We start from the raw sequence: 11,371 nt of genomic DNA on the forward strand, positions 1-11,371 counted from the left end.
ATAGTCTTTTTTTTTGCTTTGTGATTCAAACAAAGATTTGTTTAACAAACACCATGAATTGGTTACCAGTTATTTATTGATAAGACCTCAAAATGTTAAGCTTAAGCATAGATTGATAATGTCTGTAACTAAATCTGTTCTCAACAAGTTAATACCTCATTGTTTTAGATGTGGATATAAAGATTCAATACTGTCATAATATGAATACATTGATAGAATGTAGACCAAAGAAAATAAATGTGTTATTCACCAAAATAAATCTCTCAGCAGGTAATGAAACTGATTTATTCTGACATGCAATATTTATTAGATTGAATGAACGTTAAGACAGAGAAAAATGTTTGGCTCTAATTATTTTGTCAAGAATACTAGCCTTGCAAAGCAGATAGATTCGCCCGTTTCCTTATTTTTCACTGGTGAATCTGTCTTGCAAAACTCCCGTCTGAACTGTTTGGGCCCAGTTAGAAAGTGACAGGACCAATCAGCATCGAGGGGCAGTACTTTCAGGCGCGGTGCAATTATGGGGGAAGAGCTTAGCGTGGATGCTGCTAAAGCGCCAGTTTATCAGAACTTGACAACATTTCTTCGTTAAAAGAAGAACAAAGAACGGCAGTGAGTTGTTTTCTTTTCAACAACGACAAAAGTCATGCACTGACATGTTTACAGTCACCATGGTTCACGTTATTCCTCAGTAGCTGTGCACGCGCAGCTCGCTAGCGGCTACGTCACGTGTTTTGTTGCTCTGATTGGCCCGTTGAGATGTGACAGACAGAACATTCACCCAATCACACTCTGAGTTTTTGCAAAGCCTCTGCCTTTTCTAAAATGTTTCCTATTGAAGCTTTCCCAGATGGATGTGTGAAACACATTCATCTGGCATGTCAGGTTAGTCCAGGTACAGACCACAGAAAAACTGATGCATCACTTGAAGTATTTCCTACTTCAAAATGCTGGATGCCAGTATGCCCCCTTTCAGCTACCAGTCCATGTTTGTATATTGTTGACTTATTGGACGCTCAGTTTGTTTATTTTCACTCGGCCTAGTGCTGTACAGACTGGTTTTATGGTGTAAAATGCAACCGTGTTGATTGATTACCTTCAGACAAAGATTGAACAGATATTAAAGACGGACGCTGCCCTAGCTTGTTCGGCGTTCTTACCTTTTTCCACGCAAGAAATGTTGGAACGTGTTTTTTATACAATGAAATGCTAGCTTACAATTGTTTGGATTGTTTGCATTTCGTCCTTAACGCCAACTGATACTTCAACATAATGCTGAAAGTCGCAGGTTAACATTGTCACCATTTAAACGGTAACACCAGATACAAAAGCAAGCTGCCATATCAGGCATTACTGACTGATTTAACCGATCAAATTTGTTCAGATCAGTACAGTAACAACTATTGCTCATACTACGAGTGCATAGCAAGCTAGCCTTGCTTTTGTGCAAGACGTGATAAATTAACTCCTTTAATTACTTTGAACTGTGGTGGTGTCCCTGTATTTTTGTCTTTTTATATGGCTTATTATTTTCATGATTGAGGGTGGACTTTCTTTCTTTTCACCTTAAGATGACAAGGTTTTACACATGAGAGGAACAATATGGACGTTGCCCAGGTTTTAGCACTGCCACAACACTCAACAGAACGCAGGAAAATGCTGACCAAACTCCAGAACAAAGGGAACTACACACAACAAAGATGTTCTAACAAATCGTACTGGAACACTTAAAATCGGGCGCAAACCTAAGAAAGACTGTAGTACAGAAGAGTATGTGCACTGCATGTATTGTCAGGGTATGTATCTCCGAAGAGATCTGTGGCGACACTTTAGAAAATGTCTCTCAAAGCCAAGGGAAGATGATCAACCTCCTGGAAAAACCAGAATGTTGTCTTTAAACAAGATGTCAGAAACAGCCCAGTGTCAGCAGATATCTCAGGGTGTTTGGAAGCTGCGACTGGGATGAGAGACGATGACATCACTGCTGCTATGAGAAGTGACTTCTGTGTTCTTCAGCTGGCCCAGTCCTTCTTTAACAAGCATGGACAGGATCCCACCAAATATGAATATATTCGACAAAAGCTTTGAGAAGTTGGAAGACTTCTGCTGACACTGCACAGAGAGTTTTCAGTACAAACCCTTGAAGAGGCTGTGAGACCTGCAAATTTCATTGTGGTTGTCAGTGCTGTGAAGAAGGTGTCAGGGTTCAATGAAGAACAGAACTGCTACCAAACACCTAATCTTGCTCTCAAGCTGGGCCACTCTTTGCAGAAGATCTGTGAAATAGTACACTGCAGAGCCCTTATGGCAGAGGACAGTGAGCTGGCAAAGTCAACCCAGACTTTTTAGAAACTGTACACAACAAAGTGGCCTGAACTGGTCTCGCACACAGCTTTGACCACCTTGAATGAGCTGCACTTTAACTCATCAACCCTTTCACACAGAAGGAGCACAGAAGATGTGCAATGTCTTCACAGGCACCTGGAGAACATTGCAGATACAGCATCTGAGGCTTTGAAAGAGAAGCTGACAGCACAAGTCTATGGGCAAGTGTGTAGAACAACGCTGGCCAAAATAATTCTGTTTAACTGAAGACATGGAGGAAAGGTTGCAAAGATTACGCTGAAAAGATTCCTTGAGAGGGACACAGCCCCCCTTCACAAAGATGTGGCACATGGCCTCACACATTGTGAACAAAAGCTCTGTACACATTTCAGCCAAGTGGAAATAAGGGGTAAAAGGGGGAGAAAAGTTGCAGTGCTGCTGTCACCAGGCATGGTCGATGCCTTAACACACCTCATAAGCAGAAGAAAAGAATTTGGAGTCCCTGAAGAGAGCACATTTCTCTTGCGAGCCCAAACTGTTTGAGTCCTTACAGAGGACAGGAGTGTTTGAGGCTCTATGCTAATGAGTGTGGTGCCCAAAACCCTGAACTCCTCAGGTCAACACAGTTGCGCAAACACATCTCAAGTCCTTAACCTGAAAAACCACGAGTTGGACCAGGTCGCTGACTTCCTGGGCCACGATATTTGTGTCCACAGAGAATATTACAGACTTCCAGAGGCTACAACCCAGCTGGCAAAAATATCAAAGTTACTTCTTGCCATGGAGAAAGGATCCCTCGCAAATCTTCAGGGCAAAACCCTGGAGGAGATTGAAATTGAAGGTACTGCTTTATTGAAAGTCCTGAATTGTGATTTCAAGATCAGTTTTCAGACAAAGCCATAATTGATTTATTGGATGTGCTCTTTTTGTTAGATAACATAGACTTGTGAACAACGTGAAGCTGGTGATGCTGAAGTGGACAGTGATGCTGAGGAGAAGGATCCACAGACAGAGGCAGAAACTAGTAAATGCACTTAAACCTTAAAGTGTAGTAATTATACTGTAGTTCAAAAATATATTCCAGATGCACACAGCTGCTAGGGATGCAATATGTTCATAGTACAAAAATTAACATGCTGAGTCTAAGAGGAGTAAATTTTAAGCATTTATAATGTCATTTCCATCCACCTATTCATATGTATTGAGGTCTGCTTTCATTTGGCAAGAATAAAGTGATCCAGTTGAAGTCAAGAGGACATTTGCACATCAGTTATTTAAACCACCTCTCTTTCATCCTGCAGGAATGAGGAGAGCAAGGCAGACTGTTGATGAACCTCCAGGCAGCTCAGACGGTATGAACATTAATGATTCAAACAGGAATACAGTACACTTCTACTGGCTCATCTCCACAAAACAAGTGCAGCTGTGAAGCTGCCAAAAATGATGCTTGAAGGTGATTAGCATGATACGCTTTGGAAATCAGACTTTGAGTTGGAGCAGATAGTGGAAAAAAAGGCTTGTGGTTGGTTTTTGAATGCTGTAATCCCTTTGTCTATTATTATCACAGCAGCGTTAATTTCGTCAACTAAAACCATGACTAAAACTATTCGAAAAGAGACTTTTGTCAAGATGACTCAAACTAGACTAAAATGTAATTTAGTTCATTCTTAATCCATAACATTTCTCTACTGGTGGTAAATCTTTTAAAAAACATGCAGCTGTATCTGTGCTGTCCCTCAGCTGTAGAAAGAAGGGACCCCAACCTTGGCAGTGTGTAGAACACACTACCATGACTTGGTACCAGATTTAGGCAAGAAAATAAATTCTTAGGCTAAAAGTAAAGTTTTCACAATGCAGAAATATTATATGTAGCTGCAAACAAGCCAGCTGTAAATGATCAAATGTAAATAAAAGGCAAATTTTCTGTGAATTATGACATCTTTTTGCTTTTTTGTACTTTGTCAACTGTGTTATTTTAGCAAACATTTTAGAATAAACATTATGTATGTGACTTATATTTATGATCATATATGTGTGTGTGTGTGTGTGTGTGTGTGTGTGTGTATAGTCACATTTAAGAGGTTTCAGTTGTTTAAAAATGACTAAAAACAAAATGGGTATATATATATAAAATGCGGACTCTTTCATTTTCAGTGAGCTCTCCACGTTTTACCATTCTGAACAGGAATGAGGAATTTCAAACTGAATTCACCTTTTTATACCCAAATTTGAGCCGGCTCACTGGGCTTCTCTGAGAAGTCAGAAATTAATCAAGAATAGTATTCAACCACTAAAACTCATTTTTCTGTTCAGGAATGCAAGTCAATAACTATAATTTGACATATTAATCAAGAAATACTAAGGTGCTTTACTGTTTTTCAGTTTTTTTGTAAAACAGTAAAATGGAAAATTCATGGATAACAATAATAATTATATTTCAACATTAAAGATATCATTTGGGTTAAAGAGCTTCTACATATTGGTGTATTTACCATTGCAGAAACATAAAAAATGATTTTGGTAATTTCCAATGCTGTTAATTTAGCGCAGCTGTGGCATAAACCTTACTTTGGGTGGTGGTCTAATAAATTTGTTAAGCACTGTATATATGCAGTGCTTTAAAATTTATTAGATCATCCTAACCCTCACCAAAGCAAAAATGCAAAAATGGTCCAAAAGTGGCAAAAAAAACATGGCAAAAACTGAGTGAAAAGTGACCAAAATGGGCAAAAAGCAGTCAAGAGTGACAAAAATGGGGAAAAAATAGGAAACAAGTGGTATTCAATGGCAAAAGGTAGCTTAAATGGGTGAAAAGTGGTTAAAAAAAAATGGTGAAAAAGGACAAAAATTTCCCCTTTTTAAAGGTTTTCTGGGGGAATAATATGTAGAATTTAGTTATAAAAGAGCCACAAATAATCACAGAAAAGCCACATGTGGCTCCAGAGCCACACTTTGAGTATCACTGGTCTAGAGGATAAAAAGGCAGATTAAAAGCAAAAGGTAAGATCAGAGTGTAAAAGAGGGGAAAACACCACATAATAAGGGCTTAAATCACTATTTCCTCATGCAACACATCGCTACGATATGTGACACCAACTGTTGCTTCCACAGTCGCATCATGGAGTCTGTCTGGCTCAATTTTTCAGAAATAAAACACAACTCAGACTAAGAAGGCTGTGCACATGACGTATCCTTTTGTTTTTAGTTTATTTCAAAACATAGACGCATTCAACTTTTAGTGTAACAGGTAGTCGACCGTCTGTGATGGATGAGGCTCAGTCTGCTCACTTTGCACTACATCTACCAGAGACTAGGCACTAAACGAGCAAACGGAAGCCTCATATTTCTTTGTGAATGAATTTTATTTCATATTTCCCCCTTTATAATCCCCAGGGAGTCACAGTGACAGAGCTTTATAATGGTAGATAGGTTCTGAAGGTTTTAGAGACAAGGGAATCCAAAGTAAAGGCAGACAGGTTGGAACATAAGGAAGAGACTGAAGGATGAATGTGTGCTCATGTTGTTCCCACCCATTGTAGTAGCTCTTGCATATGAAAATAGCCTCTGGGTGCAGAGGCATCAGTGGTCCCCCTCCTTCTCATCTCAAGCTGAGCTCTTATTAGAACAATCTATTGCACAGGAGACAGAGCGAGATCCTCACCACCGACAGAGCCAAAAGACAGAGGGGAGCCTTTTTATGATGAATGAAAGCCTGATGCAACCCCATAAGGAAAGATTACTGGGAATATACCTTCAACTGAAGAAATATTAAATCAGTTCATTGGTTATTGGTCTTTACCTGAATATTTTAGGAGCATGTTTCTTAACAGTCAGACTTTGAATTAATAATATTAGTAGGGCTGTCAGTGTAAACCTGTTTTCTCAACTCAGTTAAGTTCAATAATTCAATTTTTCAGTTGTATCATGATGTTTTATTTGATCTCTTAGTTAGGCTACTGTAACTCTGAATACCACTCACAGTAGTTATTATTGTTAAATAAGGACACCACTGCTCCTTTGAATATAATTTCACTGATTTCAAGGACAAATCAAAAGTGATCTGCATCTTGTGATATTAGATATTTTCGATGGTGGAAAAGATAAATGTTTAAGTTGGAAAGAGTGTCAAAGTTAACGTAACTTTTGATCCAAAAGTTTAGTTTTTTAAATTTTTTTTCAAAATAAAAGCATGTTTTTATCTAAACAGGAAGCAAAGTATTCACACCTCAAGAGAGTACAAATTGCCACTGGTGCCAGGCCTCCCATACATCCTCTGATAGACTGGCTGAACTCTCTTCCCTCCAGTGGCTTTGTATCAAAAGTCTACTACAAATTATCTGGACAACGAGAAGCTCTATCGATGCTCAGAGCATGGCAGAGAGACTTTGATCTGAAGGATGATAATATTTCCTGGATAATGTGTGGGAAAACATCTTTCTCGCCTCCAAGAACCCCAATCACCAACTTTTTCATTTTAAAGTGTGTCACAGACTCTATTACACACCTGTCACTAGGTTTCGCATGAAACTGATACCAAGTCCAAGCTGTACTATGTGCCAACTCAACGCAGTAGGATGTTACAAACACATGATGTGGGAGTGTCCCTCTGTTCAGACCTTCTGGGGCCAGGTATCCAAAGTTTTGTCTAAATTGCTAGGTACCACCATAACACGCAATCCAATCTTATTTCTCCTTAATGATGACTCTCAGCTGCATATAAGCAGAAAACAGCTCAAACTGTTGCTAAGCGGCCTTACAACTGCCAAAAAACTTGTAGTGCAAAGATGGCTACCACCTCATGATCTTAGTATTAGGAAATGGTTGATTTACTTTCACGATATAGTGTTACTTGAGTTGTCTACTGCGCGGATTAATAATGCTAGAGCCTCCACTATAGAGATGTGGCCAAGTGTGGCTGCGCAGATAAAGGATAAACTTCTTGGGTTATGAACAGAGGAACACCACTCACTATAATACATTGTTGACACTTGATGATGATTGACTGGTCCAGTGGAGAACCGGGGGGGTGGGGGTTGGGGGGGGTTGGTGATGATGCTGCCGGGAGTGGGGTGGGGGGATATGCTTATAAAAGTTGAATGGATGTCAATAGATGTTTCATTCGCAATGGTTCAATAAAAAAAGTTGTTCACAAAAAAAGAGAGTACAAATTACAAAGTGAAACTACAACAAAGACCAGTTGATAAGATAATCTCTTAGCCTAATTGTAAACCTTAACTGTGTTACCTACTAAGGGTATAAATCACCAGTTTCATCCCGATACGATATGATATCGATAGTTTGGACAACAATATGATATTTTCTGATATCACAAAATCTGCCACGATATGATTTCGATTCCATTTGATATAGGGGCCTACGATCGATATCAGGTGACCTTAAGCAAAAATTTCATAGCCAGCCTGCTTGTTGGTTAATATTTGGGGCTTTTTTCAAATATTCAGGGCTTATGCTGGTGCCCCTAACATTTGCCTATACTGCCTATGCCCTGCCTACAAAGAGGACCAGCACTCAGTGAAGAGATCCCTAATCCATTAATATTTGCCTCCACACGTCAACCGTGCAGACCGATGGGTAGTAAGAAACCTGCTCTTCACCAAGGTTGTCAAGTGGGAACCCTCCTTTGTCAGTGTTTTGTCCAGTTAGTCCCAGGATACCTCCAGAGGGCTGATCAGTGACCTCCAGCATCCCAGAGCCACCCCCCTCCATGCCGGCTCTCACCACCCACCATGTCAACATGGAAACATCGTCTGACCTACTTTCCCACATGGCTCACACAGCCTGAACACAGACCCAGGCTCCTTACATGCAAGCTCCAGGTAGTGACAATGTTGATAATGCCTAACTTAACACCACTCATGGTTACATTGCAATAATTAAAGTACAAATGTTACACAAATCTAAGTGTAAAAGAGAGAAAATCATAAAGACTGGAATAGGGAGAGAGCGAGTGAGCGGAGCAAAAGTGTGGGGGAGGCAGAGCTAAGGGAGTGGTACCCTGGCTTGGCTTTGTGCTCTACTTCCCCCTACTCCCTCATTTTCATGAGGGAAATAATAATAATAATAATAATAATACATTTTATTTAAGGGCACCTTTCATGACACTCAAGGTCACCTTACAAAAGTGAAGGGAAGAGAGCGTATTACGTGAAACTAACGGATAGAGAAGTTAAGGGGTTTAGTCAACCTTCATTTTTGCCCCAGCTGGCATTACACCTCCTCGTTAAGATCCACTGACTGGCCTGTCATATGACATCTCCTCAACTGTCTTTCGCAAATTCTGACCCAGCATTCCCAGCTCTCTAATGAAATGAAAGCAATGAAACAGCTGACCTTGCTACAAACCCTCTACATCCCACCTCTAAAACTAATTTGTTTTATGTAAAGGCCTGCGGTCTGAGTTGTAATTTTGATCCATTCATATGTTCATCAATTACATCATAATTTATGTCTCTTTCTGTTTACAATGTGAATCTTTTTATACAGTCATAGACGAAAGTATTGGCACCCCTGGAAATTTTCCAGAAAATACACCATTTCTCCAAGAAATTGTTGCAATTACAAATGTTTGTGTTATACACATGTTTATTTCCTTTATGTGCATTGGAACAACCCCCCAAAACAAAAAAATGCCAAAAGTGACATCATTTTACACAAAACTCAAAAAATGGACCGGACAAAATGATTGGCACCATTTTAAAACTGTGGGTAAATCATTTTATTTCAAGCATGTGATGTTCATTTAAACTCACCTGTGGCAGTAACAGGTGCTGGCAATCTAGAAATCACACCTGGAGCCAGTTAGAATGTCTAAAAGTTGACTCAGCCTTTGTGTTGTGTGCCTGTGTGTGTCACACCAAGCATGGAGAAGAGAAAGAAGAGCCCAGAATTGTCTGAGGACTTAGGAAGCAAAATTGTGGAAAAATATGAACAATCTCAAGGTTACAAGACCATCTCCAGAGATCTTGAGATTCCTTTGTCCACTGTGCGTAAAATAATCAAGAAGTTTTTTACCCATGGCACTGTGGCTAATCTCCCTGGACATGGATGGAAATTGACAAAAGAATGCAACACAGGATAGTTGGAATGGTGGATAAACATCCTCAGTCAGCTTCCACACAAATTCAGGCTGTCCTGCAGAGTCAAGGTGCAGAAGTGTCAGCTCGGACCATATGTCGTCATCTGAATGAGATGAAGCGCTATGGCAGGAGACCGAGGAGAACCCCGCTGCTTACAAAGAGACGTAAAACAGCCAGACTGGAGTTTGCAAAAATGTAGCTGAGTAAGCCTCAGTCCTTCTGGGAGAACATTTTGTGGACAGATGAGACTAAGGTAGAGCTTTTTGGAAAAGCATGTCATTCTACTGTTTACAGAAAACAGAATGAGGCCTACAAAGAAAAGAACACAGTACCTACAGTCAAACATGGTGGAGGTTCAAGGATGTTTTGGGGTTGTTTTGCTGCCACTGGCACTGGGTGCCTTGGCTGTCTCCAAGGAATCATGAAATCTGGAGACTATCAAGAGATTTTGGGCCGCAATGTAGGGCCTGGTGTCAGAAAGCTGGGTTTGTGTCAGAGGTCATGGGTGTTCCAGCAGGACAATGACCCCAAACAAACTTCAAAAAGCACCAAGAAATGGTTGGAGACAAAGCTGGAGAGTTCTGAAGTAGTCAGCAATGAGTCCAGATCTAAATCCCACTGAACACCTATGGAGAGATCTCAAAACTGCTGTTGCAAGAAGCACCATTCAAATCTGAGACACCTGGAGCAGTTTGCAAATGAGAGCGGTCCAAAATTCCAGTTGAGAGGTCTAAGAAGTATGTTCTTTTTTTTAAAGATTTATTTTGGGGCATTTTTGTGCCTTAATTTGACAGATGAGGACAGTGGATAGAGTTGGAAACAGGGACAAGAGCGGGGTAGAGACATGTGGTAAAGGGCCTCAGGCCAGATTCAAACCTCGACCATCCATGTTCATGGGGCGCACCTTTAACCACTAGGCCACCTGCGCCCCTGAAAGAAGCTTGTTGATGATTATAAGAAGCCATTGGTTTCAGTGATTTTCTTCCCAAGTTTGTGCAACAAACTATTAAGTTGAGGGTGCAAAAAATTTTGTCAGGCCCATTTTTTGAATTTTGTGTAAAATTATGTCAATTTTGTCTTTTTCCTTCTGTTTTTTGTGTTGTTCTAATGCACATAAAGGAAATAAACATGTGTATACCAAAACATTTGTAATTGCTACAATTCCTGGGAGAAATGGTGTATTTTCTGGAAAATTTCCAGGGGTGCCAGTACTTTCATCCATGACTGTAAACTATATTTTTATTGAAGTTTTTGCTTTTAACAACAAAACAGAACATAGAAGGCAAAAAGGTCATCAGGGGTAGTAAAATACAGTTCATTTATTAATGTAACCCTCCTTTCCTGAATAGTTCCCTTTTCCAGTCTCTTCTGGGAGTAGGTGATAAACGGGCTACAGGTTTATTCCACAGTGGTCTTTATTTGGCTCCAATAGACACCAAAACGGCATAACAGTACAGCGTTCTCTCGTCAGTACGTGCTCACAGATACCTGAGTAACAACTCACACCGTCCCACTGTTTTTACGTCCCTCCTGAAACTACGACTGGTAGGAACTAATCTTTACAACAATAGAAAGGGGACTTATACAGTAACTTACATATTACACGTATAAACATAAATAATATTTAGAGTACAGTGAATGCAAATAAGATAATAGTTGTTAATAATTATAAACTTAAGTCTGTAACCCATAAATAATAAGAATAGGACAGAATCACTCCTGCAGTAATAAACTAAATACAATGCAGTGCACAAACTGCTATAATAACCACCAGGAGATTTATGAAGTCAAGTAATATTAATTAACTAAACAAATGTACTCTGTGTAGCAATAATGGTTACATTAATAAGGTTAAGTCAGGGTTGCTTTCTCCAGTGCCCAGGTATTGACATTATTAGTCCATCAGATCCTCCAAATGAATGTGTATCTGGAGTAGGACCTTTACAAAA

This window comes from Cheilinus undulatus, linkage group 3 (assembly GCF_018320785.1).
Source record: "Cheilinus undulatus linkage group 3, ASM1832078v1, whole genome shotgun sequence".
In the NCBI taxonomy this organism is placed as follows: Eukaryota; Metazoa; Chordata; class Actinopteri; order Labriformes; family Labridae; genus Cheilinus; species Cheilinus undulatus.